This window comes from Sinohyriopsis cumingii, chromosome 17, assembly GCF_028554795.1.
Source record: "Sinohyriopsis cumingii isolate HCF-2022 chromosome 17, ASM2855479v2, whole genome shotgun sequence".
Lineage (NCBI taxonomy): Eukaryota > Metazoa > Mollusca > Bivalvia > Unionida > Unionidae > Sinohyriopsis > Sinohyriopsis cumingii.
The window spans coordinates 24412522-24437065 of NC_142977.1; the positions used below are offsets into that span (position 1 = coordinate 24412522).

Sequence of the window (24544 nt, forward strand, 5' to 3'; positions counted from 1 at the left end):
GCTGTGAGATGGCTCTTTGAAAGTTGTTTGTTGTAGGGTTTAATGCCATTTTTCAGCACAAGATAGGCTATGCATGGCAGGCAATATAAATGGTGGAGGAAGAACCCGGGAGAAGAAAAATGAACGGAAAGAACTCCCGACCCATGATAACATACTGGCAAGCTTTCTCTGATAACCACATGGGCCAAATCCGAAACTCAAACACACGCAGACAGGTGAGATGGCCGCGATCCGTAATGGTGGGCTATTTAGACCACCCGGGGTACCCACCCCTTGAAAGAGCAGTGTAAGAAATAATAACATTATCGATTGGCACGTGCTAATCAGAGACATCCAGACTAATTTTGTCATAAGCTTGAGATTATTGGTTATTTTTAATTGAATTATCAGGGGTTAGCGCGAACGCAGATCCCCACACTAATAAATAACGACCCCGAGTCACCCACATTTGGGGTGATCGCAGGTTTCAGCCCAACCGAAGTGCAATGGAAAGGCCTCATCCTGGGGAAACCGCCTAGCTGATCACGGTACTCCCTGGTCCAGGTAAGTATGATTTCTTGACGTTTACTGACGTTTATCAACTGACATTTGTGTCTGGAGTAGGAAGTGTGCCTCTAAGTAATGAAAATAAATTAAAACGATTCAGGGCCATGGTACTGCTGATGTCTTAGTATTCAGAATAACTTTATAGCTTATGTTTCAACATTACAAAAGTAACTGAAATGTCTTCAAATAGTCCTTTATTTGCAATTTCAGTTTCTTTTACGGTGGATATATGCTATATAGGTTTGCTCGGACGGCAGGGGATAGTTTCGTATATTGGCCCCTGGCAAATTTCTTAACTTGAGGCAACGGTGCGTATTTTTCAGCTATTATGGTTTTTTAATTAAATATATGGATACATTTTTCAATTCCGCGTTTCGGGCTTGTCTTGTTCTTGAAACTGATATCAGCCATTGACCTCCCATAGTTACTTCACAGCAAGTCGACAGTGAAATAGCAATAGTCGTCTAGCAAGAACTATGGTCAATCACATCCAGCTGTTTAGTACACAATGCTTTCCCGAACTGTTACGTAGGGAAAGGGATTGTGTTTGCACTGGCAAGATCGCTTGGTGTCATAAATGAAAAATGCAGGTATAAATTTGAGGTTGCAGTGCATCAACCTCTTTTGCTATGAACCACTGCAAATCGACTTCTCAGGTCAAAGGAATACTACTATTTGTTTCCTCTGTTTTATTAAATTTGAAATCTTTGTGCCACTGATTGGCCAGCTACGCTTCGCCGTACTCCGAGTCTAGAAGCTTTGGATTGTTGAAAGTGCTGCTGATACAGAAGTAACTGATGATGCAGATGATCTCTACAATGAGACTTATGATGAAGCTGTCACTGCTTTTGATAAGGACAACAAGCTTGCTGTATTAACGAAGTTGTTCATGTTATTTGAAGATATTGTTTCTCTCTCTCTCTCTCTCTCTCTCTCTCTCTCTCTCTCTCTCTCTCTACTGCAGAGAAGTTCTGTGAAAATAAAACTTGATTTTCGTCGAATCCAGTAAGCATGTTTCCATTTATTTCTCTTTCTTCCTTTCTTTCTCTCACAAATATGCTGGATCGCTGTTACTCAAAGATATTTCACACGTTCGTTGTGAGATGGCTCTTTGAAAGTTGTTTGTTGTAGGGTTTAATGCCATTTTTCAGCACAAGATAGGCTATGCATGGCAGGCAATATAAATGGTGGAGGAAGAACCCGGGAGAAGAAAAATGAACGGAAAGAACTCCCGACCCATGATAACATACTGGCAAGCTTTCTCTGATAACCACATGGGCCAAATCCGAAACTCAAACACACGCAGACAGGTGAGATGGCCGCGATCCGTAATGGTGGGCTATTTAGACCACCCGGGGTACCCACCCCTTGAAAGAGCAGTGTAAGAAATAATAACATTATCGATTGGCACGTGCTAATCAGAGACATCCAGACTAATTTTGTCATAAGCTTGAGATTATTGGTTATTTTTAATTGAATTATCAGGGGTTAACGCGAACGCAGACCCCCACACTAATAAATAACGACCCCGAGTCACCCACATTTGGGGTGATCGCAGGTTTCAGCCCAACCGAAGTGCAATGGAAAGGCCTCATCCTGGGGAAACCGCCTAGCTGATCACGGTACTCCCTGGTCCAGGTAAGTATGATTTCTTGACGTTTACTGACGTTTATCAACTGACATTTGTGTCTGGAGTAGGAAGTGTGCCTCTAAGTAATGAAAATAAATTAAAACGATTCAGGGCCATGGTACTGCTGATGTCTTAGTATTCCGAATAACTTTATAGCTTATGTTTCAACATTACAAAAGTAACTGAAATGTCTTCAAATAGTCCTTTATTTGCAATTTCAGTTTCTTTTACGGTGGATATATGCTATATAGGTTTGCTCGGACGGCAGGGGATAGTTTCGTATATTGGCCCCTGGCAAATTTCTTAACTTGAGGCAACGGTGCGTATTTTTCAGCTATTATGGTTTTTTAATTAAATATATGGATACATTTTTCAATTCCGCGTTTCGGGCTTGTCTTGTTCTTGAAACTGATATCAGCCATTGACCTCCCATAGTTACTTCACAGCAAGTCGACAGTGAAATAGCAATAGTCGTCTAGCAAGAACTATGGTCAATCACATCCAGCTGTTTAGTACACAATGCTTTCCCGAACTGTTACGTAGGGAAAGGGATTGTGTTTGCACTGGCAAGATCGCTTGGTGTCATAAATGAAAAATGCAGGTATAAATTTGAGGTTGCAGTGCATCAACCTCTTTTGCTATGAACCACTGCAAATCGACTTGTCAGGTCAAAGGAATACTACTATTTGTTTCCTCTGTTTTATTAAATTTGAAATCTTTGTGCCACTGATTGGCCAGCTACGCTTCGCCGTACTCCGAGTCTAGAAGCTTTGGATTGTTGAAAGTGCTGCTGATACAGAAGTAACTGATGATGCAGATGATCTCTACAATGAGACTTATGATGAAGCTGTCACTGCTTTTGATAAGGACAACAAGCTTGCTGTATTAACGAAGTTGTTCCTGTTATTTGAAGATATTGTTTCTCTCTCTCTCTCTCTCTCTCTCTCTCTCTCTCTACTGCAGAGAAGTTCTGTGAAAATAAAACTTGATTTTCGTCGAATCCAGTAAGCATGTTTCCATTTATTTCTCTTTCTTCCTTTCTTTCTCTCACAAATATGCTGGATCGCTGTTACTCAAAGATATTTCACACGTTCGTTGTGAGATGGCTCTTTGAAAGTTGTTTGTTGTAGGGTTTAATGCCATTTTTCAGCACAAGATAGGCTATGCATGGCAGGCAATATAAATGGTGGAGGAAGAACCCGGGAGAAGAAAAATGAACGGAAAGAACTCCCGACCCATGAAAACATACTGGCAAGCTTTCTCTGATAACCACATGGGCCAAATCCGAAACTCAAACACACGCAGACAGGTGAGATGGCCGCGATCCGTAATGGTGGGCTATTTAGACCACCCGGGGTACCCACCCCTTGAAAGAGCAGTGTAAGAAATAATAACATTATCGATTGGCACGTGCTAATCAGAGACATCCAGACTAATTTTGTCATAAGCTTGAGATTATTGGTTATTTTTAATTGAATTATCAGGGGTTAGCGCGAACGCAGACCCCCACACTAATAAATAACGACCCCGAGTCACCCACATTTGGGGTGATCGCAGGTTTCAGCCCAACCGAAGTGCAATGGAAAGGCCTCATCCTAGCTGATCACGGTACTCCCTGGTCCAGGTAAGTATGATTTCTTGACGTTTACTGACGTTTATCAACTGACATTTGTGTCTGGAGTAGGAAGTGTGCCTCTAAGTAATGAAAATAAATTAAAACGATTCAGGGCCATGGTACTGCTGATGTCTTAGTATTCCGAATAACTTTATAGCTTATGTTTCAACATTACAAAAGTAACTGAAATGTCTTCAAATAGTCCTTTATTTGCAATTTCAGTTTCTTTTACGGTGGATATATGCTATATAGGTTTGCTTGGACGGCAGGGGATAGTTTCGTATATTGGCCCCTGGCAAATTTCTTAACTTGAGGCAACGGTGCGTATTTTTCAGCTATTATGGTTTTTTAATTAAATATATGGATACATTTTTCAATTCCGCGTTTCGGGCTTGTCTTGTTCTTGAAATTGATATCAGCCATTGACCTCCCATAGTTACTTCACAGCAAGTCGACAGTGAAATAGCAATAGTCGTCTAGCAAGAACTATGGTCAATCACATCCAGCTGTTTAGTACACAATGCTTTCCCGAACTGTTACGTAGGGAAAGGGATTGTGTTTGCACTGGCAAGATCGCTTGGTGTCATAAATGAAAAATGCAGGTATAAATTTGAGGTTGCAGTGCATCAACCTCTTTTGCTATGAACCACTGCAAATCGACTTGTCAGGTCAAAGGAATACTACTATTTGTTTCCTCTGTTTTATTAAATTTGAAATCTTTGTGCCACTGATTGGCCAGCTACGCTTCGCCGTACTCCGAGTCTAGAAGCTTTGGATTGTTGAAAGTGCTGCTGATACAGAAGTAACTGATGATGCAGATGATCTCTACAATGAGACTTATGATGAAGCTGTCACTGCTTTTGATAAGGACAACAAGCTTGCTGTATTAACGAAGTTGTTCCTGTTATTTGAAGATATTGTTTCTCTCTCTCTCTGTCTCTCTCTCTCTCTCTCTCTCTCTCTCTCTCTCTCTCTACTGCAGAGAAGTTCTGTGAAAATAAAACTTGATTTTCGTCGAATCCAGTAAGCATGTTTCCATTTATTTCTCTTTCTTCCTTTCTTTCTCTCACAAATATGCTGGATCGCTGTTACTCAAAGATATTTCACACGTTCGTTGTGAGATGGCTCTTTGAAAGTTGTTTGTTGTAGGGTTTAATGCCATTTTTCAGCACAAGATAGGCTATGCATGGCAGGCAATATAAATGGTGGAGGAAGAACCCGGGAGAAGAAAAATGAACGGAAAGAACTCCCGACCCATGAAAACATACTGGCAAGCTTTCTCTGATAACCACATGGGCCAAATCCGAAACTCAAACACACGCAGACAGGTGAGATGGCCGCGATCCGTAATGGTGGGCTATTTAGACCACCCGGGGTACCCACCCCTTGAAAGAGCAGTGTAAGAAATAATAACATTATCGATTGGCACGTGCTAATCAGAGACATCCAGACTAATTTTGTCATAAGCTTGAGATTATTGGTTATTTTTAATTGAATTATCAGGGGTTAGCGCGAACGCAGACCCCCACACTAATAAATAACGACCCCGAGTCACCCACATTTGGGGTGATCGCAGGTTTCAGCCCAACCGAAGTGCAATGGAAAGGCCTCATCCTGGGGAAACCGCCTAGCTGATCACGGTACTCCCTGGTCCAGGTAAGTATGATTTCTTGACGTTTACTGACGTTTATCAACTGACATTTGTGTCTGGAGTAGGAAGTGTGCCTCTAAGTAATGAAAATAAATTAAAACGATTCAGGGCCATGGTACTGCTGATGTCTTAGTATTCCGAATAACTTTATAGCTTATGTTTCAACATTACAAAAGTAACTGAAATGTCTTCAAATAGTCCTTTATTTGCAATTTCAGTTTCTTTTACGGTGGATATATGCTATATAGGTTTGCTCGGACGGCAGGGGATAGTTTCGTATATTGGCCCCTGGCAAATTTCTTAACTTGAGGCAACGGTGCGTATTTTTCAGCTATTATGGTTTTTTAATTAAATATATGGATACATTTTTCAATTCCGCGTTTCGGGCTTGTCTTGTTCTTGAAACTGATATCAGCCATTGACCTCCCATAGTTACTTCACAGCAAGTCGACAGTGAAATAGCAATAGTCGTCTAGCAAGAACTATGGTCAATCACATCCAGCTGTTTAGTATACAATGCTTTCCCGAACTGTTACGTAGGGAAAGGGATTGTGTTTGCACTGGCAAGATCGCTTGGTGTCATAAATGAAAAATGCAGGTATAAATTTGAGGTTGCAGTGCATCAACCTCTTTTGCTATGAACCACTGCAAATCGACTTGTCAGGTCAAAGGAATACTACTATTTGTTTCCTCTGTTTTATTAAATTTGAAATCTTTGTGCCACTGATTGGCCAGCTACGCTTCGCCGTACTCCGAGTCTAGAAGTTTTGGATTGTTGAAAGTGCTGCTGATACAGAAGTAACTGATGATGCAGATGATCTCTACAATGAGACTTATGATGAAGCTGTCACTGCTTTTGATAAGGACAACAAGCTTGCTGTATTAACGAAGTTGTTCCTGTTATTTGAAGATATTGTTTCTCTCTCTCTCTCTCTCTCTCTCTCTCTCTCTACTGCAGAGAAGTTCTGTGAAAATAAAACTTGATTTTCGTCGAATCCAGTAAGCATGTTTCCATTTATTTCTCTTTCTTCCTTTCTTTCTCTCACAAATATGCTGGATCGCTGTTACTCAAAGATATTTCACACGTTCGCTGTGAGATGGCTCTTTGAAAGTTGTTTGTTGTAGGGTTTAATGCCATTTTTCAGCACAAGATAGGCTATGCATGGCAGGCAATATAAATGGTGGAGGAAGAACCCGGGAGAAGAAAAATGAACGGAAAGAACTCCCGACCCATGATAACATACTGGCAAGCTTTCTCTGATAACCACATGGGCCAAATCCGAAACTCAAACACACGCAGACAGGTGAGATGGCCGCGATCCGTAATGGTGGGCTATTTAGACCACCCGGGGTACCCACCCCTTGAAAGAGCAGTGTAAGAAATAATAACATTATCGATTGGCACGTGCTAATCAGAGACATCCAGACTAATTTTGTCATAAGCTTGAGATTATTGGTTATTTTTAATTGAATTATCAGGGGTTAGCGCGAACGCAGATCCCCACACTAATAAATAACGACCCCGAGTCACCCACATTTGGGGTGATCGCAGGTTTCAGCCCAACCGAAGTGCAATGGAAAGGCCTCATCCTGGGGAAACCGCCTAGCTGATCACGGTACTCCCTGGTCCAGGTAAGTATGATTTCTTGACGTTTACTGACGTTTATCAACTGACATTTGTGTCTGGAGTAGGAAGTGTGCCTCTAAGTAATGAAAATAAATTAAAACGATTCAGGGCCATGGTACTGCTGATGTCTTAGTATTCAGAATAACTTTATAGCTTATGTTTCAACATTACAAAAGTAACTGAAATGTCTTCAAATAGTCCTTTATTTGCAATTTCAGTTTCTTTTACGGTGGATATATGCTATATAGGTTTGCTCGGACGGCAGGGGATAGTTTCGTATATTGGCCCCTGGCAAATTTCTTAACTTGAGGCAACGGTGCGTATTTTTCAGCTATTATGGTTTTTTAATTAAATATATGGATACATTTTTCAATTCCGCGTTTCGGGCTTGTCTTGTTCTTGAAACTGATATCAGCCATTGACCTCCCATAGTTACTTCACAGCAAGTCGACAGTGAAATAGCAATAGTCGTCTAGCAAGAACTATGGTCAATCACATCCAGCTGTTTAGTACACAATGCTTTCCCGAACTGTTACGTAGGGAAAGGGATTGTGTTTGCACTGGCAAGATCGCTTGGTGTCATAAATGAAAAATGCAGGTATAAATTTGAGGTTGCAGTGCATCAACCTCTTTTGCTATGAACCACTGCAAATCGACTTCTCAGGTCAAAGGAATACTACTATTTGTTTCCTCTGTTTTATTAAATTTGAAATCTTTGTGCCACTGATTGGCCAGCTACGCTTCGCCGTACTCCGAGTCTAGAAGCTTTGGATTGTTGAAAGTGCTGCTGATACAGAAGTAACTGATGATGCAGATGATCTCTACAATGAGACTTATGATGAAGCTGTCACTGCTTTTGATAAGGACAACAAGCTTGCTGTATTAACGAAGTTGTTCCTGTTATTTGAAGATATTGTTTCTCTCTCTCTCTCTCTCTCTCTCTCTCTCTCTCTCTCTCTCTCTACTGCAGAGAAGTTCTGTGAAAATAAAACTTGATTTTCGTCGAATCCAGTAAGCATGTTTCCATTTATTTCTCTTTCTTCCTTTCTTTCTCTCACAAATATGCTGGATCGCTGTTACTCAAAGATATTTCACACGTTCGTTGTGAGATGGCTCTTTGAAAGTTGTTTGTTGTAGGGTTTAATGCCATTTTTCAGCACAAGATAGGCTATGCATGGCAGGCAATATAAATGGTGGAGGAAGAACCCGGGAGAAGAAAAATGAACGGAAAGAACTCCCGACCCATGATAACATACTGGCAAGCTTTCTCTGATAACCACATGGGCCAAATCCGAAACTCAAACACACGCAGACAGGTGAGATGGCCGCGATCCGTAATGGTGGGCTATTTAGACCACCCGGGGTACCCACCCCTTGAAAGAGCAGTGTAAGAAATAATAACATTATCGATTGGCACGTGCTAATCAGAGACATCCAGACTAATTTTGTCATAAGCTTGAGATTATTGGTTATTTTTAATTGAATTATCAGGGGTTAACGCGAACGCAGACCCCCACACTAATAAATAACGACCCCGAGTCACCCACATTTGGGGTGATCGCAGGTTTCAGCCCAACCGAAGTGCAATGGAAAGGCCTCATCCTGGGGAAACCGCCTAGCTGATCACGGTACTCCCTGGTCCAGGTAAGTATGATTTCTTGACGTTTACTGACGTTTATCAACTGACATTTGTGTCTGGAGTAGGAAGTGTGCCTCTAAGTAATGAAAATAAATTAAAACGATTCAGGGCCATGGTACTGCTGATGTCTTAGTATTCCGAATAACTTTATAGCTTATGTTTCAACATTACAAAAGTAACTGAAATGTCTTCAAATAGTCCTTTATTTGCAATTTCAGTTTCTTTTACGGTGGATATATGCTATATAGGTTTGCTCGGACGGCAGGGGATAGTTTCGTATATTGGCCCCTGGCAAATTTCTTAACTTGAGGCAACGGTGCGTATTTTTCAGCTATTATGGTTTTTTAATTAAATATATGGATACATTTTTCAATTCCGCGTTTCGGGCTTGTCTTGTTCTTGAAACTGATATCAGCCATTGACCTCCCATAGTTACTTCACAGCAAGTCGACAGTGAAATAGCAATAGTCGTCTAGCAAGAACTATGGTCAATCACATCCAGCTGTTTAGTACACAATGCTTTCCCGAACTGTTACGTAGGGAAAGGGATTGTGTTTGCACTGGCAAGATCGCTTGGTGTCATAAATGAAAAATGCAGGTATAAATTTGAGGTTGCAGTGCATCAACCTCTTTTGCTATGAACCACTGCAAATCGACTTGTCAGGTCAAAGGAATACTACTATTTGTTTCCTCTGTTTTATTAAATTTGAAATCTTTGTGCCACTGATTGGCCAGCTACGCTTCGCCGTACTCCGAGTCTAGAAGCTTTGGATTGTTGAAAGTGCTGCTGATACAGAAGTAACTGATGATGCAGATGATCTCTACAATGAGACTTATGATGAAGCTGTCACTGCTTTTGATAAGGACAACAAGCTTGCTGTATTAACGAAGTTGTTCCTGTTATTTGAAGATATTGTTTCTCTCTCTCTCTCTCTCTCTCTCTCTCTCTCTCTCTCTCTCTCTCTCTCTCTCTCTCCTGCAGAGAAGTTCTGTGAAAATAAAACTTGATTTTCGTCGAATCCAGTAAGCATGTTTCCATTTATTTCTCTTTCTTCCTTTCTTTCTCTCACAAATATGCTGGATCGCTGTTACTCAAAGATATTTCACACGTTCGTTGTGAGATGGCTCTTTGAAAGTTGTTTGTTGTAGGGTTTAATGCCATTTTTCAGCACAAGATAGGCTATGCATGGCAGGCAATATAAATGGTGGAGGAAGAACCCGGGAGAAGAAAAATGAACGGAAAGAACTCCCGACCCATGATAACATACTGGCAAGCTTTCTCTGATAACCACATGGGCCAAATCCGAAACTCAAACACACGCAGACAGGTGAGATGGCCGCGATCCGTAATGGTGGGCTATTTAGACCACCCGGGGTACCCACCCCTAGAAAGAGCAGTGTAAGAAATAATAACATTATCGATTGGCACGTGCTAATCAGAGACATCCAGACTAATTTTGTCATAAGCTTGAGATTATTGGTTATTTTTAATTGAATTATCAGGGGTTAGCGCGAACGCAGACCCCCACACTAATAAATAACGACCCCGAGTCACCCACATTTGGGGTGATCGCAGGTTTCAGCCCAACCGAAGTGCAATGGAAAGGCCTCATCCTAGCTGATCACGGTACTCCCTGGTCCAGGTAAGTATGATTTCTTGACGTTTACTGACGTTTATCAACTGACATTTGTGTCTGGAGTAGGAAGTGTGCCTCTAAGTAATGAAAATAAATTAAAACGATTCAGGGCCATGGTACTGCTGATGTCTTAGTATTCCGAATAACTTTATAGCTTATGTTTCAACATTACAAAAGTAACTGAAATGTCTTCAAATAGTCCTTTATTTGCAATTTCAGTTTCTTTTACGGTGGATATATGCTATATAGGTTTGCTCGGACGGCAGGGGATAGTTTCGTATATTGGCCCCTGGCAAATTTCTTAACTTGAGGCAACGGTGCGTATTTTTCAGCTATTATGGTTTTTTAATTAAATATATGGATACATTTTTCAATTCCGCGTTTCGGGCTTGTCTTGTTCTTGAAACTGATATCAGCCATTGACCTCCCATAGTTACTTCACAGCAAGTCGACAGTGAAATAGCAATAGTCGTCTAGCAAGAACTATGGTCAATCACATCCAGCTGTTTAGTACACAATGCTTTCCCGAACTGTTACGTAGGGAAAGGGATTGTGTTTGCACTGGCAAGATCGCTTGGTGTCATAAATGAAAAATGCAGGTATAAATTTGAGGTTGCAGTGCATCAACCTCTTTTGCTATGAACCACTGCAAATCGACTTCTCAGGTCAAAGGAATACTACTATTTGTTTCCTCTGTTTTATTAAATTTGAAATCTTTGTGCCACTGATTGGCCAGCTACGCTTCGCCGTACTCCGAGTCTAGAAGCTTTGGATTGTTGAAAGTGCTGCTGATACAGAAGTAACTGATGATGCAGATGATCTCTACAATGAGACTTATGATGAAGCTGTCACTGCTTTTGATAAGGACAACAAGCTTGCTGTATTAACGAAGTTGTTCCTGTTATTTGAAGATATTGTTTCTCTCTCTCTCTCTCTCTCTCTCTCTCTCTCTCTCTCTCTCTACTGCAGAGAAGTTCTGTGAAAATAAAACTTGATTTTCGTCGAATCCAGTAAGCATGTTTCCATTTATTTCTCTTTCTTCCTTTCTTTCTCTCACAAATATGCTGGATCGCTGTTACTCAAAGATATTTCACACGTTCGTTGTGAGATGGCTCTTTGAAAGTTGTTTGTTGTAGGGTTTAATGCCATTTTTCAGCACAAGATAGGCTATGCATGGCAGGCAATATAAATGGTGGAGGAAGAACCCGGGAGAAGAAAAATGAACGGAAAGAACTCCCGACCCATGAAAACATACTGGCAAGCTTTCTCTGATAACCACATGGGCCAAATCCGAAACTCAAACACACGCAGACAGGTGAGATGGCCGCGATCCGTAATGGTGGGCTATTTAGACCACCCGGGGTACCCACCCCTTGAAAGAGCAGTGTAAGAAATAATAACATTATCGATTGGCACGTGCTAATCAGAGACATCCAGACTAATTTTGTCATAAGCTTGAGATTATTGGTTATTTTTAATTGAATTATCAGGGGTTAGCGCGAACGCAGACCCCCACACTAATAAATAACGACCCCGAGTCACCCACATTTGGGGTGATCGCAGGTTTCAGCCCAACCGAAGTGCAATGGAAAGGCCTCATCCTAGCTGATCACGGTACTCCCTGGTCCAGGTAAGTATGATTTCTTGACGTTTACTGACGTTTATCAACTGACATTTGTGTCTGGAGTAGGAAGTGTGCCTCTAAGTAATGAAAATAAATTAAAACGATTCAGGGCCATGGTACTGCTGATGTCTTAGTATTCCGAATAACTTTATAGCTTATGTTTCAACATTACAAAAGTAACTGAAATGTCTTCAAATAGTCCTTTATTTGCAATTTCAGTTTCTTTTACGGTGGATATATGCTATATAGGTTTGCTCGGACGGCAGGGGATAGTTTCGTATATTGGCCCCTGGCAAATTTCTTAACTTGAGGCAACGGTGCGTATTTTTCAGCTATTATGGTTTTTTAATTAAATATATGGATACATTTTTCAATTCCGCGTTTCGGGCTTGTCTTGTTCTTGAAACTGATATCAGCCATTGACCTCCCATAGTTACTTCACAGCAAGTCGACAGTGAAATAGCAATAGTCGTCTAGCAAGAACTATGGTCAATCACATCCAGCTGTTTAGTACACAATGCTTTCCCGAACTGTTACGTAGGGAAAGGGATTGTGTTTGCACTGGCAAGATCGCTTGGTGTCATAAATGAAAAATGCAGGTATAAATTTGAGGTTGCAGTGCATCAACCTCTTTTGCTATGAACCACTGCAAATCGACTTGTCAGGTCAAAGGAATACTACTATTTGTTTCCTCTGTTTTATTAAATTTGAAATCTTTGTGCCACTGATTGGCCAGCTACGCTTCGCCGTACTCCGAGTCTAGAAGCTTTGGATTGTTGAAAGTGCTGCTGATACAGAAGTAACTGATGATGCAGATGATCTCTACAATGAGACTTATGATGAAGCTGTCACTGCTTTTGATAAGGACAACAAGCTTGCTGTATTAACGAAGTTGTTCCTGTTATTTGAAGATATTGTTTCTCTCTCTCTCTCTCTCTCTCTCTCTCTCTCTCTCTACTGCAGAGAAGTTCTGTGAAAATAAAACTTGATTTTCGTCGAATCCAGTAAGCATGTTTCCATTTATTTCTCTTTCTTCCTTTCTTTCTCTCACAAATATGCTGGATCGCTGTTACTCAAAGATATTTCACACGTTCGTTGTGAGATGGCTCTTTGAAAGTTGTTTGTTGTAGGGTTTAATGCCATTTTTCAGCACAAGATAGGCTATGCATGGCAGGCAATATAAATGGTGGAGGAAGAACCCGGGAGAAGAAAACTGAACGGAAAGAACTCCCGACCCATGATAACATACTGGCAAGCTTTCTCTGATAACCACATGGGCCAAATCCGAAACTCAAACACACGCAGACAGGTGAGATGGCCGCGATCCGTAATGGTGGGCTATTTAGACCACCCGGGGTACCCACCCCTTGAAAGAGCAGTGTAAGAAATAATAACATTATCGATTGGCACGTGCTAATCAGAGACATCCAGACTAATTTTGTCATAAGCTTGTGATTATTGGTTATTTTTAATTGAATTATCAGGGGTTAGCGCGAACGCAGACCCCCACACTAATAAATAACGACCCCGAGTCACCCACATTTGGGGTGATCGCAGGTTTCAGCCCAACCGAAGTGCAATGGAAAGGCCTCATCCTGGGGAAACCGCCTAGCTGATCACGGTACTCCCTGGTCCAGGTAAGTATGATTTCTTGACGTTTACTGACGTTTATCAACTGACATTTGTGTCTGGAGTAGGAAGTGTGCCTCTAAGTAATGAAAATAAATTAAAACGATTCAGGGCCATGGTACTGCTGATGTCTTAGTATTCCGAATAACTTTATAGCTTATGTTTCAACATTACAAAAGTAACTGAAATGTCTTCAAATAGTCCTTTATTTGCAATTTCAGTTTCTTTTACGGTGGATATATGCTATATAGGTTTGCTTGGACGGCAGGGGATAGTTTCGTATATTGGCCCCTGGCAAATTTCTTAACTTGAGGCAACGGTGCGTATTTTTCAGCTATTATGGTTTTTTAATTAAATATATGGATACATTTTTCAATTCCGCGTTTCGGGCTTGTCTTGTTCTTGAAATTGATATCAGCCATTGACCTCCCATAGTTACTTCACAGCAAGTCGACAGTGAAATAGCAATAGTCGTCTAGCAAGAACTATGGTCAATCACATCCAGCTGTTTAGTACACAATGCTTTCCCGAACTGTTACGTAGGGAAAGGGATTGTGTTTGCACTGGCAAGATCGCTTGGTGTCATAAATGAAAAATGCAGGTATAAATTTGAGGTTGCAGTGCATCAACCTCTTTTGCTATGAACCACTGCAAATCGACTTGTCAGGTCAAAGGAATACTACTATTTGTTTCCTCTGTTTTATTAAATTTGAAATCTTTGTGCCACTGATTGGCCAGCTACGCTTCGCCGTACTCCGAGTCTAGAAGCTTTGGATTGTTGAAAGTGCTGCTGATACAGAAGTAACTGATGATGCAGATGATCTCTACAATGAGACTTATGATGAAGCTGTCACTGCTTTTGATAAGGACAACAAGCTTGCTGTATTAACGAAGTTGTTCCTGTTATTTGAAGATATTGTTTCTCTCTCTCTCTGTCTCTCTCTCTCTCTCTCTCTCTCTCTCTCTCTCTACTGCAGAGAAGTTCTGTGAAAATAAAACTTGATTTTCGTCGAATCCAGTAAGCATGTTTCCATTTATTTCTCTTTCTTCCTTTCTTTCTCTCACAAATATGCTGGATCGCTGTTACTCAAAGATATTTCACACGTTCGTTGTGAGATGGCTCTTTGAAAGTTGTTTGTTGTAGGGTTTAATGCCATTTTTCAGCACAAGATAGGCTATGCATGGCAGGCAATATAAATGGTGGAGGAAGAACCCGGGAGAAGAAAAATGAACGGAAAGAACTCCCGACCCATGAAAACATACTGGCAAGCTTTCTCTGATAACCACATGGGCCAAATCCGAAACTCAAACACACGCAGACAGGTGAGATGGCCGCGATCCGTAATGGTGGGCTATTTAGACCACCCGGGGTACCCACCCCTTGAAAGAGCAGTGTAAGAAATAATAACATTATCGATTGGCACGTGCTAATCAGAGACATCCAGACTAATTTTGTCATAAGCTTGAGATTATTGGTTATTTTTAATTGAATTATCAGGGGTTAGCGCGAACGCAGACCCCCACACTAATAAATAACGACCTCGAGTCACCCACATTTGGGGTGATCGCAGGTTTCAGCCCAACCGAAGTGCAATGGAAAGGCCTCATCCTGGGGAAACCGCCTAGCTGATCACGGTACTCCCTGGTCCAGGTAAGTATGATTTCTTGACGTTTACTGACGTTTATCAACTGACATTTGTGTCTGGAGTAGGAAGTGTGCCTCTAAGTAATGAAAATAAATTAAAACGATTCAGGGCCATGGTACTGCTGATGTCTTAGTATTCCGAATAACTTTATAGCTTATGTTTCAACATTACAAAAGTAACTGAAATGTCTTCAAATAGTCCTTTATTTGCAATTTCAGTTTCTTTTACGGTGGATATATGCTATATAGGTTTGCTCGGACGGCAGGGGATAGTTTCGTATATTGGCCCCTGGCAAATTTCTTAACTTGAGGCAACGGTGCGTATTTTTCAGCTATTATGGTTTTTTAATTAAATATATGGATACATTTTTCAATTCCGCGTTTCGGGCTTGTCTTGTTCTTGAAACTGATATCAGCCATTGACCTCCCATAGTTACTTCACAGCAAGTCGACAGTGAAATAGCAATAGTCGTCTAGCAAGAACTATGGTCAATCACATCCAGCTGTTTAGTACACAATGCTTTCCCGAACTGTTACGTAGGGAAAGGGATTGTGTTTGCACTGGCAAGATCGCTTGGTGTCATAAATGAAAAATGCAGGTATAAATTTGAGGTTGCAGTGCATCAACCTCTTTTGCCATGAACCACTGCAAATCGACTTGTCAGGTCAAAGGAATACTACTATTTGTTTCCTCTGTTTTATTAAATTTGAAATCTTTGTGCCACTGATTGGCCAGCTACGCTTCGCCGTACTCCGAGTCTAGAAGCTTTGGATTGTTGAAAGTGCTGCTGATACAGAAGTAACTGATGATGCAGATGATCTCTACAATGAGACTTATGATGAAGCTGTCACTGCTTTTGATAAGGACAACAAGCTTGCTGTATTAACGAAGTTGTTCCTGTTATTTGAAGATATTGTTTCTCTCTCTCTCTGTCTCTCTCTCTCTCTCTCTCTCTCTCTCTCTACTGCAGAGAAGTTCTGTGAAAATAAAACTTGATTTTCGTCGAATCCAGTAAGCATGTTTCCATTTATTTCTCTTTCTTCCTTTCTTTCTCTCACAAATATGCTGGATCGCTGTTACTCAAAGATATTTCACACGTTCGTTGTGAGATGGCTCTTTGAAAGTTGTTTGTTGTAGGGTTTAATGCCATTTTTCAGCACAAGATAGGCTATGCATGGCAGGCAATATAAATGGTGGAGGAAGAACCCGGGAGAAGAAAAATGAACGGAAAGAACTCCCGACCCATGAAAACATACTGGCAAGCTTTCTCTGATAACCACATGGGCCAAATCCGAAACTCAAACACACGCAGACAGGTGAGATGGCCGCGATCCGTAATGGTGGGCTATTTAGACCACCCGGGGTACCCACCCCTTGAAAGAGCAGTGTAAGAAATAATAACATTATCGATTGGCACGTGCTAATCAGAGACATCCAGACTAATTTTGTCATAAGCTTGAGATTATTGGTTATTTTTAATTGAATTATCAGGGGTTAGCGCGAACGCAGACCCCCACACTAATAAATAACGACCTCGAGTCACCCACATTTGGGGTGATCGCAGGTTTCAGCCCAACCGAAGTGCAATGGAAAGGCCTCATCCTGGGGAAACCGCCTAGCTGATCACGGTACTCCCTGGTCCAGGTAAGTATGATTTCTTGACGTTTACTGACGTTTATCAACTGACATTTGTGTCTGGAGTAGGAAGTGTGCCTCTAAGTAATGAAAATAAATTAAAACGATTCAGGGCCATGGTACTGCTGATGTCTTAGTATTCCGAATAACTTTATAGCTTATGTTTCAACATTACAAAAGTAACTGAAATGTCTTCAAATAGTCCTTTATTTGCAATTTCAGTTTCTTTTACGGTGGATATATGCTATATAGGTTTGCTCGGACGGCAGGGGATAGTTTCGTATATTGGCCCCTGGCAAATTTCTTAACTTGAGGCAACGGTGCGTATTTTTCAGCTATTATGGTTTTTTAATTAAATATATGGATACATTTTTCAATTCCGCGTTTCGGGCTTGTCTTGTTCTTGAAACTGATATCAGCCATTGACCTCCCATAGTTACTTCACAGCAAGTCGACAGTGAAATAGCAATAGTCGTCTAGCAAGAACTATGGTCAATCACATCCAGCTGTTTAGTACACAATGCTTTCCCGAACTGTTACGTAGGGAAAGGGATTGTGTTTGCACTGGCAAGATCGCTTGGTGTCATAAATGAAAAATGCAGGTATAAATTTGAGGTTGCAGTGCATCAACCTCTTTTGCTATGAACCACTGCAAATCGACTTGTCAGGTCAAAGGAATACTACTATTTGTTTCCTCTGTTTTATTAAATTTGAAATCTTTGTGCCACTGATTGGCCAGCTACGCTTCGCCGTACTCCGAGTCTAGAAGCTTTGGATTGTTGAAAGTGCTGCTGATACAGAAGTAACTGATGATGCAGATGATCTCTACAATGAGACTTATGATGAAGCTGTCACTGCTTTTGATAAGGACAACAAGCTTGCTGTATTAACGAAGTTGTTCCTGTTATTTGAAGATATTGTTTCTCTCTCTCTCTCTCTCTCTCTCTCTCTCTCTACTGCAGAGAAGTTCTGTGAAAATAAAACTTGATTTTCGTCGAATCCAGTAAGCATGTTTCCATTTATTTCTCTTTCTTCCTTTCTTTCTCTCACAAATATGCTGGATCGCTGTTACTCAAAGATATTTCACACGTTCGTTGTGAGATGGCTCTTTGAAAGTTGTTTGTTGTAGGGTTTAATGCCATTTTTCAGCACAAGATAGGCTATGCATGGCAGGCAATATAAATGGTGGAGGAAGAACCCGGGAGAAGAAAAATGAACGGAAAGAACTCCCGACCCATGATAACATACTGGCAAGCTTTCTCTGATAACCACATGGGCCAAATCCGAAACTCAAACACACGCAGACAGGTGAGATGGCCGCGATCCGTAATGGTGGGCTATTTAGACCACCCGGGGTACCCACCCCTTGAAAGAGCAGTGTAAGAAATAATAACATTATCGATTGGCACGTGCTAATCAGAGACATCCAGACTAATTTTGTCATAAGCTTGAGATTATTGGTTATTTTTAATTGAATTATCAGGGGTTAGCGCGAACGCAGACCCCCACACTAATAAATAACGACCCCGAGTCACCCACATTTGGGGTGATCGCAGGTTTCAGCCCAACCGAAGTGCAATGGAAAGGCCTCATCCTGGGGAAACCGCCTAGCTGATCACGGTACTCCCTGGTCCAGGTAAGTATGATTTCTTGACGTTTACTGACGTTTATCAACTGACATTTGTGTCTGGAGTAGGAAGTGTGCCTCTAAGTAATGAAAATAAATTAAAACGATTCAGGGCCATGGTACTGCTGATGTCTTAGTATTCCGAATAACTTTATAGCTTATGTTTCAACATTACAAAAGTAACTGAAATGTCTTCAAATAGTCCTTTATTTGCAATTTCAGTTTCTTTTACGGTGGATATATGCTATATAGGTTTGCTTGGACGGCAGGGGATAGTTTCGTATATTGGCCCCTGGCAAATTTCTTAACTTGAGGCAACGGTGCGTATTTTTCAGCTATTATGGTTTTTTAATTAAATATATGGATACATTTTTCAATTCCGCGTTTCGGGCTTGTCTTGTTCTTGAAATTGATATCAGCCATTGACCTCCCATAGTTACTTCACAGCAAGTCGACAGTGAAATAGCAATAGTCGTCTAGCAAGAACTATGGTCAATCACATCCAGCTGTTTAGTACACAATGCTTTCCCGAACTGTTACGTAGGGAAAGGGATTGTGTTTGCACTGGCAAGATCGCTTGGTGTCATAAATGAAAAATGCAGGTATAAATTTGAGGTTGCAGTGCATCAACCTCTTTTGCTATGAACCACTGCAAATCGACTTGTCAGGTCAAAGGAATACTACTATTTGTTTCCTCTGTTTTATTAAATTTGAAATCTTTGTGCCACTGATTGGCCAGCTACGCTTCGCCGTACTCCGAGTCTAGAAGCTTTGGATTGTTGAAAGTGCTGCTGATACAGAAGTAACTGATGATGCAGATGATCTCTACAATGAGACTTATGATGAAGCTGTCACTGCTTTTGATAAGGACAACAAGCTTGCTGTATTAACGAAGTTGTTCCTGTTATTTGAAGATATTGTTTCTCTCTCTCTCTGTCTCTCTCTCTCTCTCTCTCTCTCTCTCTCTCTACTGCAGAGAAGTTCTGTGAAAATAAAACTTGATTTTCGTCGAATCCAGTAAGCATGTTTCCATTTATTTCTCTTTCTTCCTTTCTTTCTCTCACAAATATGCTGGATCGCTGTTACTCAAAGATATTTCACACGTTCGTTGTGAGATGGCTCTTTGAAAGTTGTTTGTTGTAGGGTTTAATGCCATTTTTCAGCACAAGATAGGCTATGCATGGCAGGCAATATAAATGGTGGAGGAAGAACCCGGGAGAAGAAAAATGAACGGAAAGAACTCCCGACCCATGAAAACATACTGGCAAGCTTTCTCTGATAACCACATGGGCCAAATCCGAAACTCAAACACACGCAGACAGGTGAGATGGCCGCGATCCGTAATGGTGGGCTATTTAGACCACCCGGGGTACCCACCCCTAGAAAGAGCAGTGTAAGAAATAATAACATTATCGATTGGCACGTGCTAATCAGAGACATCCAGATTAATTTTGTCATAAGCTTGAGATTATTGGTTATTTTTAATTGAATTATCAGGGGTTAGCGCGAACGCAGACCCCCACACTAATAAATAACGACCTCGAGTCACCCACATTTGGGGTGATCGCAGGTTTCAGCCCAACCGAAGTGCAATGGAAAGGCCTCATCCTGGGGAAACCGCCTAGCTGATCACGGTACTCCCTGGTCCAGGTAAGTATGATTTCTTGACGTTTACTGACGTTTATCAACTGACATTTGTGTCTGGAGTAGGAAGTGTGCCTCTAAGTAATGAAAATAAATTAAAACGATTCAGGGCCATGGTACTGCTGATGTCTTAGTATTCCGAATAACTTTATAGCTTATGTTTCAACATTACAAAAGTAACTGAAATGTCTTCAAATAGTCCTTTATTTGCAATTTCAGTTTCTTTTACGGTGGATATATGCTATATAGGTTTGCTCGGACGGCAGGGGATAGTTTCGTATATTGGCCCCTGGCAAATTTCTTAACTTGAGGCAACGGTGCGTATTTTTCAGCTATTATGGTTTTTTAATTAAATATATGGATACATTTTTCAATTCCGCGTTTCGGGCTTGTCTTGTTCTTGAAACTGATATCAGCCATTGACCTCCCATAGTTACTTCACAGCAAGTCGACAGTGAAATAGCAATAGTCGTCTAGCAAGAACTATGGTCAATCACATCCAGCTGTTTAGTACACAATGCTTTCCCGAACTGTTACGTAGGGAAAGGGATTGTGTTTGCACTGGCAAGATCGCTTGGTGTCATAAATGAAAAATGCAGGTATAAATTTGAGGTTGCAGTGCATCAACCTCTTTTGCTATGAACCACTGCAAATCGACTTGTCAGGTCAAAGGAATACTACTATTTGTTTCCTCTGTTTTATTAAATTTGAAATCTTTGTGCCACTGATTGGCCAGCTACGCTTCGCCGTACTCCGAGTCTAGAAGCTTTGGATTGTTGAAAGTGCTGCTGATACAGAAGTAACTGATGATGCAGATGATCTCTACAATGAGACTTATGATGAAGCTGTCACTGCTTTTGATAAGGACAACAAGCTTGCTGTATTAACGAAGTTGTTCCTGTTATTTGAAGATATTGTTTCTCTCTCTCTCTCTCTCTCTCTCTCTCTCTCTACTGCAGAGAAGTTCTGTGAAAATAAAACTTGATTTTCGTCGAATCCAGTAAGCATGTTTCCATTTATTTCTCTTTCTTCCTTTCTTTCTCTCACAAATATGCTGGATCGCTGTTACTCAAAGATATTTCACACGTTCGTTGTGAGATGGCTCTTTGAAAGTTGTTTGTTGTAGGGTTTAATGCCATTTTTCAGCACAAGATAGGCTATGCATGGCAGGCAATATAAATGGTGGAGGAAGAACCCGGGAGAAGAAAAATGAACGGAAAGAACTCCCGACCCATGAAAACATACTGGCAAGCTTTCTCTGATAACCACATGGGCCAAATCCGAAACTCAAACACACGCAGACAGGTGAGATGGCCGCGATCCGTAATGGTGGGCTATTTAGACCACCCGGGGTACCCACCCCTTGAAAGAGCAGTGTAAGAAATAATAACATTATCGATTGGCACGTGCTAATCAGAGACATCCAGACTAATTTTGTCATAAGCTTGAGATTATTGGTTATTTTTAATTGAATTATCAGGGGTTAGCGCGAACGCAGACCCCCACACTAATAAATAACGACCCCGAGTCACCCACATTTGGGGTGATCGCAGGTTTCAGCCCAACCGAAGTGCAATGGAAAGGCCTCATCCTAGCTGATCACGGTACTCCCTGGTCCAGGTAAGTATGATTTCTTGACGTTTACTGACGTTTATCAACTGACATTTGTGTCTGGAGTAGGAAGTGTGCCTCTAAGTAATGAAAATAAATTAAAACGATTCAGGGCCATGGTACTGCTGATGTCTTAGTATTCCGAATAACTTTATAGCTTATGTTTCAACATTACAAAAGTAACTGAAATGTCTTCAAATAGTCCTTTATTTGCAATTTCAGTTTCTTTTACGGTGGATATATGCTATATAGGTTTGCTTGGACGGCAGGGGATAGTTTCGTATATTGGCCCCTGGCAAATTTCTTAACTTGAGGCAACGGTGCGTATTTTTCAGCTATTATGGTTTTTTAATTAAATATATGGATACATTTTTCAATTCCGCGTTTCGGGCTTGTCTTGTTCTTGAAATTGATATCAGCCATTGACCTCCCATAGTTACTTCACAGCAAGTCGACAGTGAAATAGCAATAGTCGTCTAGCAAGAACTATGGTCAATCACATCCAGCTGTTTAGTACACAATGCTTTCCCGAACTGTTACGTAGGGAAAGGGATTGTGTTTGCACTGGCAAGATCGCTTGGTGTCATAAATGAAAAATGCAGGTATAAATTTGAGGTTGCAGTGCATCAACCTCTTTTGCTATGAACCACTGCAAATCGACTTGTCAGGTCAAAGGAATACTACTATTTGTTTCCTCTGTTTTATTAAATTTGAAATCTTTGTGCCACTGATTGGCCAGCTACGCTTCGCCGTACTCCGAGTCTAGAAGCTTTGGATTGTTGAAAGTGCTGCTGATACAGAAGTAACTGATGATGCAGATGATCTCTACAATGAGACTTATGATGAAGCTGTCACTGCTTTTGATAAGGACAACAAGCTTGCTGTATTAACGAAGTTGTTCCTGTTATTTGAAGATATTGTTTCTCTCTCTCTCTGTCTCTCTCTCTCTCTCTCTCTCTCTCTCTCTCTCTCTACTGCAGAGAAGTTCTGTGAAAATAAAACTTGATTTTCGTCGAATCCAGTAAGCATGTTTCCATTTATTTCTCTTTCTTCCTTTCTTTCTCTCACAAATATGCTGGATCGCTGTTACTCAAAGATATTTCACACGTTCGTTGTGAGATGGCTCTTTGAAAGTTGTTTGTTGTAGGGTTTAATGCCATTTTTCAGCACAAGATAGGCTATGCATGGCAGGCAATATAAATGGTGGAGGAAGAACCCGGGAGAAGAAAAATGAACGGAAAGAACTCCCGACCCATGAAAACATACTGGCAAGCTTTCTCTGATAACCACATGGGCCAAATCCGAAACTCAAACACACGCAGACAGGTGAGATGGCCGCGATCCGTAATGGTGGGCTATTTAGACCACCCGGGGTACCCACCCCTTGAAAGAGCAGTGTAAGAAATAATAACATTATCGATTGGCACGTGCTAATCAGAGACATCCAGACTAATTTTGTCATAAGCTTGAGATTATTGGTTATTTTTAATTGAATTATCAGGGGTTAGCGCGAACGCAGACCCCCACACTAATAAATAACGACCCCGAGTCACCCACATTTGGGGTGATCGCAGGTTTCAGCCCAACCGAAGTGCAATGGAAAGGCCTCATCCTGGGGAAACCGCCTAGCTGATCACGGTACTCCCTGGTCCAGGTAAGTATGATTTCTTGACGTTTACTGACGTTTATCAACTGACATTTGTGTCTGGAGTAGGAAGTGTGCCTCTAAGTAATGAAAATAAATTAAAACGATTCAGGGCCATGGTACTGCTGATGTCTTAGTATTCCGAATAACTTTATAGCTTATGTTTCAACATTACAAAAGTAACTGAAATGTCTTCAAATAGTCCTTTATTTGCAATTTCAGTTTCTTTTACGGTGGATATATGCTATATAGGTTTGCTCGGACGGCAGGGGATAGTTTCGTATATTGGCCCCTGGCAAATTTCTTAACTTGAGGCAACGGTGCGTATTTTTCAGCTATTATGGTTTTTTAATTAAATATATGGATACATTTTTCAATTCCGCGTTTCGGGCTTGTCTTGTTCTTGAAACTGATATCAGCCATTGACCTCCCATAGTTACTTCACAGCAAGTCGACAGTGAAATAGCAATAGTCGTCTAGCAAGAACTATGGTCAATCACATCCAGCTGTTTAGTATACAATGCTTTCCCGAACTGTTACGTAGGGAAAGGGATTGTGTTTGCACTGGCAAGATCGCTTGGTGTCATAAATGAAAAATGCAGGTATAAATTTGAGGTTGCAGTGCATCAACCTCTTTTGCTATGAACCACTGCAAATCGACTTGTCAGGTCAAAGGAATACTACTATTTGTTTCCTCTGTTTTATTAAATTTGAAATCTTTGTGCCACTGATTGGCCAGCTACGCTTCGCCGTACTCCGAGTCTAGAAGTTTTGGATTGTTGAAAGTGCTGCTGATACAGAAGTAACTGATGATGCAGATGATCTCTACAATGAGACTTATGATGAAGCTGTCACTGCTTTTGATAAGGACAACAAGCTTGCTGTATTAACGAAGTTGTTCCTGTTATTTGAAGATATTGTTTCTCTCTCTCTCTCTCTCTCTCTCTCTCTCTCTACTGCAGAGAAGTTCTGTGAAAATAAAACTTGATTTTCGTCGAATCCAGTAAGCATGTTTCCATTTATTTCTCTTTCTTCCTTTCTTTCTCTCACAAATATGCTGGATCGCTGTTACTCAAAGATATTTCACACGTTCGCTGTGAGATGGCTCTTTGAAAGTTGTTTGTTGTAGGGTTTAATG

The 24544-nt window shown here is 41.0% G+C and overlaps 11 non-coding genes and 4 pseudogenes across 11 annotated transcripts; all 15 read right to left on the reverse strand.

The window, feature by feature from the left end:
* Positions 1-387: 387 nt before the first annotated feature.
* LOC149778181 (U1 spliceosomal RNA) lies at positions 388-551 on the reverse strand. Its single transcript, XR_016415914.1, has one exon. It is a non-coding gene; the product is annotated as a U1 spliceosomal RNA (small nuclear RNA).
* A 1477-nt stretch (positions 552-2028) lies between these two features.
* On the reverse strand, positions 2029-2192 carry LOC149778182 (U1 spliceosomal RNA). The gene has a single exon (XR_016415917.1). It is a non-coding gene; the product is annotated as a U1 spliceosomal RNA (small nuclear RNA).
* A 1465-nt stretch (positions 2193-3657) lies between these two features.
* LOC149778183 (U1 spliceosomal RNA) lies at positions 3658-3808 on the reverse strand (annotated as a pseudogene).
* Positions 3809-5291: 1483 nt separating this feature from the next.
* On the reverse strand, positions 5292-5455 carry LOC149778184 (U1 spliceosomal RNA). The gene has a single exon (XR_016415861.1). It is a non-coding gene; the product is annotated as a U1 spliceosomal RNA (small nuclear RNA).
* A 1463-nt stretch (positions 5456-6918) lies between these two features.
* On the reverse strand, positions 6919-7082 carry LOC149778185 (U1 spliceosomal RNA). Its single transcript, XR_016415915.1, has one exon. It is a non-coding gene; the product is annotated as a U1 spliceosomal RNA (small nuclear RNA).
* Positions 7083-8557: 1475 nt separating this feature from the next.
* LOC149778186 (U1 spliceosomal RNA) lies at positions 8558-8721 on the reverse strand. The gene has a single exon (XR_016415918.1). It is a non-coding gene; the product is annotated as a U1 spliceosomal RNA (small nuclear RNA).
* A 1487-nt stretch (positions 8722-10208) lies between these two features.
* Positions 10209-10359, reverse strand: LOC149778187 (U1 spliceosomal RNA; annotated as a pseudogene).
* A 1473-nt stretch (positions 10360-11832) lies between these two features.
* On the reverse strand, positions 11833-11983 carry LOC149778188 (U1 spliceosomal RNA; annotated as a pseudogene).
* A 1467-nt stretch (positions 11984-13450) lies between these two features.
* On the reverse strand, positions 13451-13614 carry LOC149778189 (U1 spliceosomal RNA). Its single transcript, XR_016415862.1, has one exon. It is a non-coding gene; the product is annotated as a U1 spliceosomal RNA (small nuclear RNA).
* Positions 13615-15093: 1479 nt separating this feature from the next.
* On the reverse strand, positions 15094-15257 carry LOC149778190 (U1 spliceosomal RNA). Its single transcript, XR_016415827.1, has one exon. It is a non-coding gene; the product is annotated as a U1 spliceosomal RNA (small nuclear RNA).
* A 1475-nt stretch (positions 15258-16732) lies between these two features.
* On the reverse strand, positions 16733-16896 carry LOC149778191 (U1 spliceosomal RNA). The gene has a single exon (XR_016415938.1). It is a non-coding gene; the product is annotated as a U1 spliceosomal RNA (small nuclear RNA).
* A 1463-nt stretch (positions 16897-18359) lies between these two features.
* LOC149778192 (U1 spliceosomal RNA) lies at positions 18360-18523 on the reverse strand. Its single transcript, XR_016415863.1, has one exon. It is a non-coding gene; the product is annotated as a U1 spliceosomal RNA (small nuclear RNA).
* Positions 18524-20000: 1477 nt separating this feature from the next.
* LOC149778193 (U1 spliceosomal RNA) lies at positions 20001-20164 on the reverse strand. The gene has a single exon (XR_016416008.1). It is a non-coding gene; the product is annotated as a U1 spliceosomal RNA (small nuclear RNA).
* Positions 20165-21627: 1463 nt separating this feature from the next.
* Positions 21628-21778, reverse strand: LOC149778194 (U1 spliceosomal RNA; annotated as a pseudogene).
* A 1481-nt stretch (positions 21779-23259) lies between these two features.
* LOC149778195 (U1 spliceosomal RNA) lies at positions 23260-23423 on the reverse strand. Its single transcript, XR_016415864.1, has one exon. It is a non-coding gene; the product is annotated as a U1 spliceosomal RNA (small nuclear RNA).
* Positions 23424-24544: the final 1121 nt, after the last annotated feature.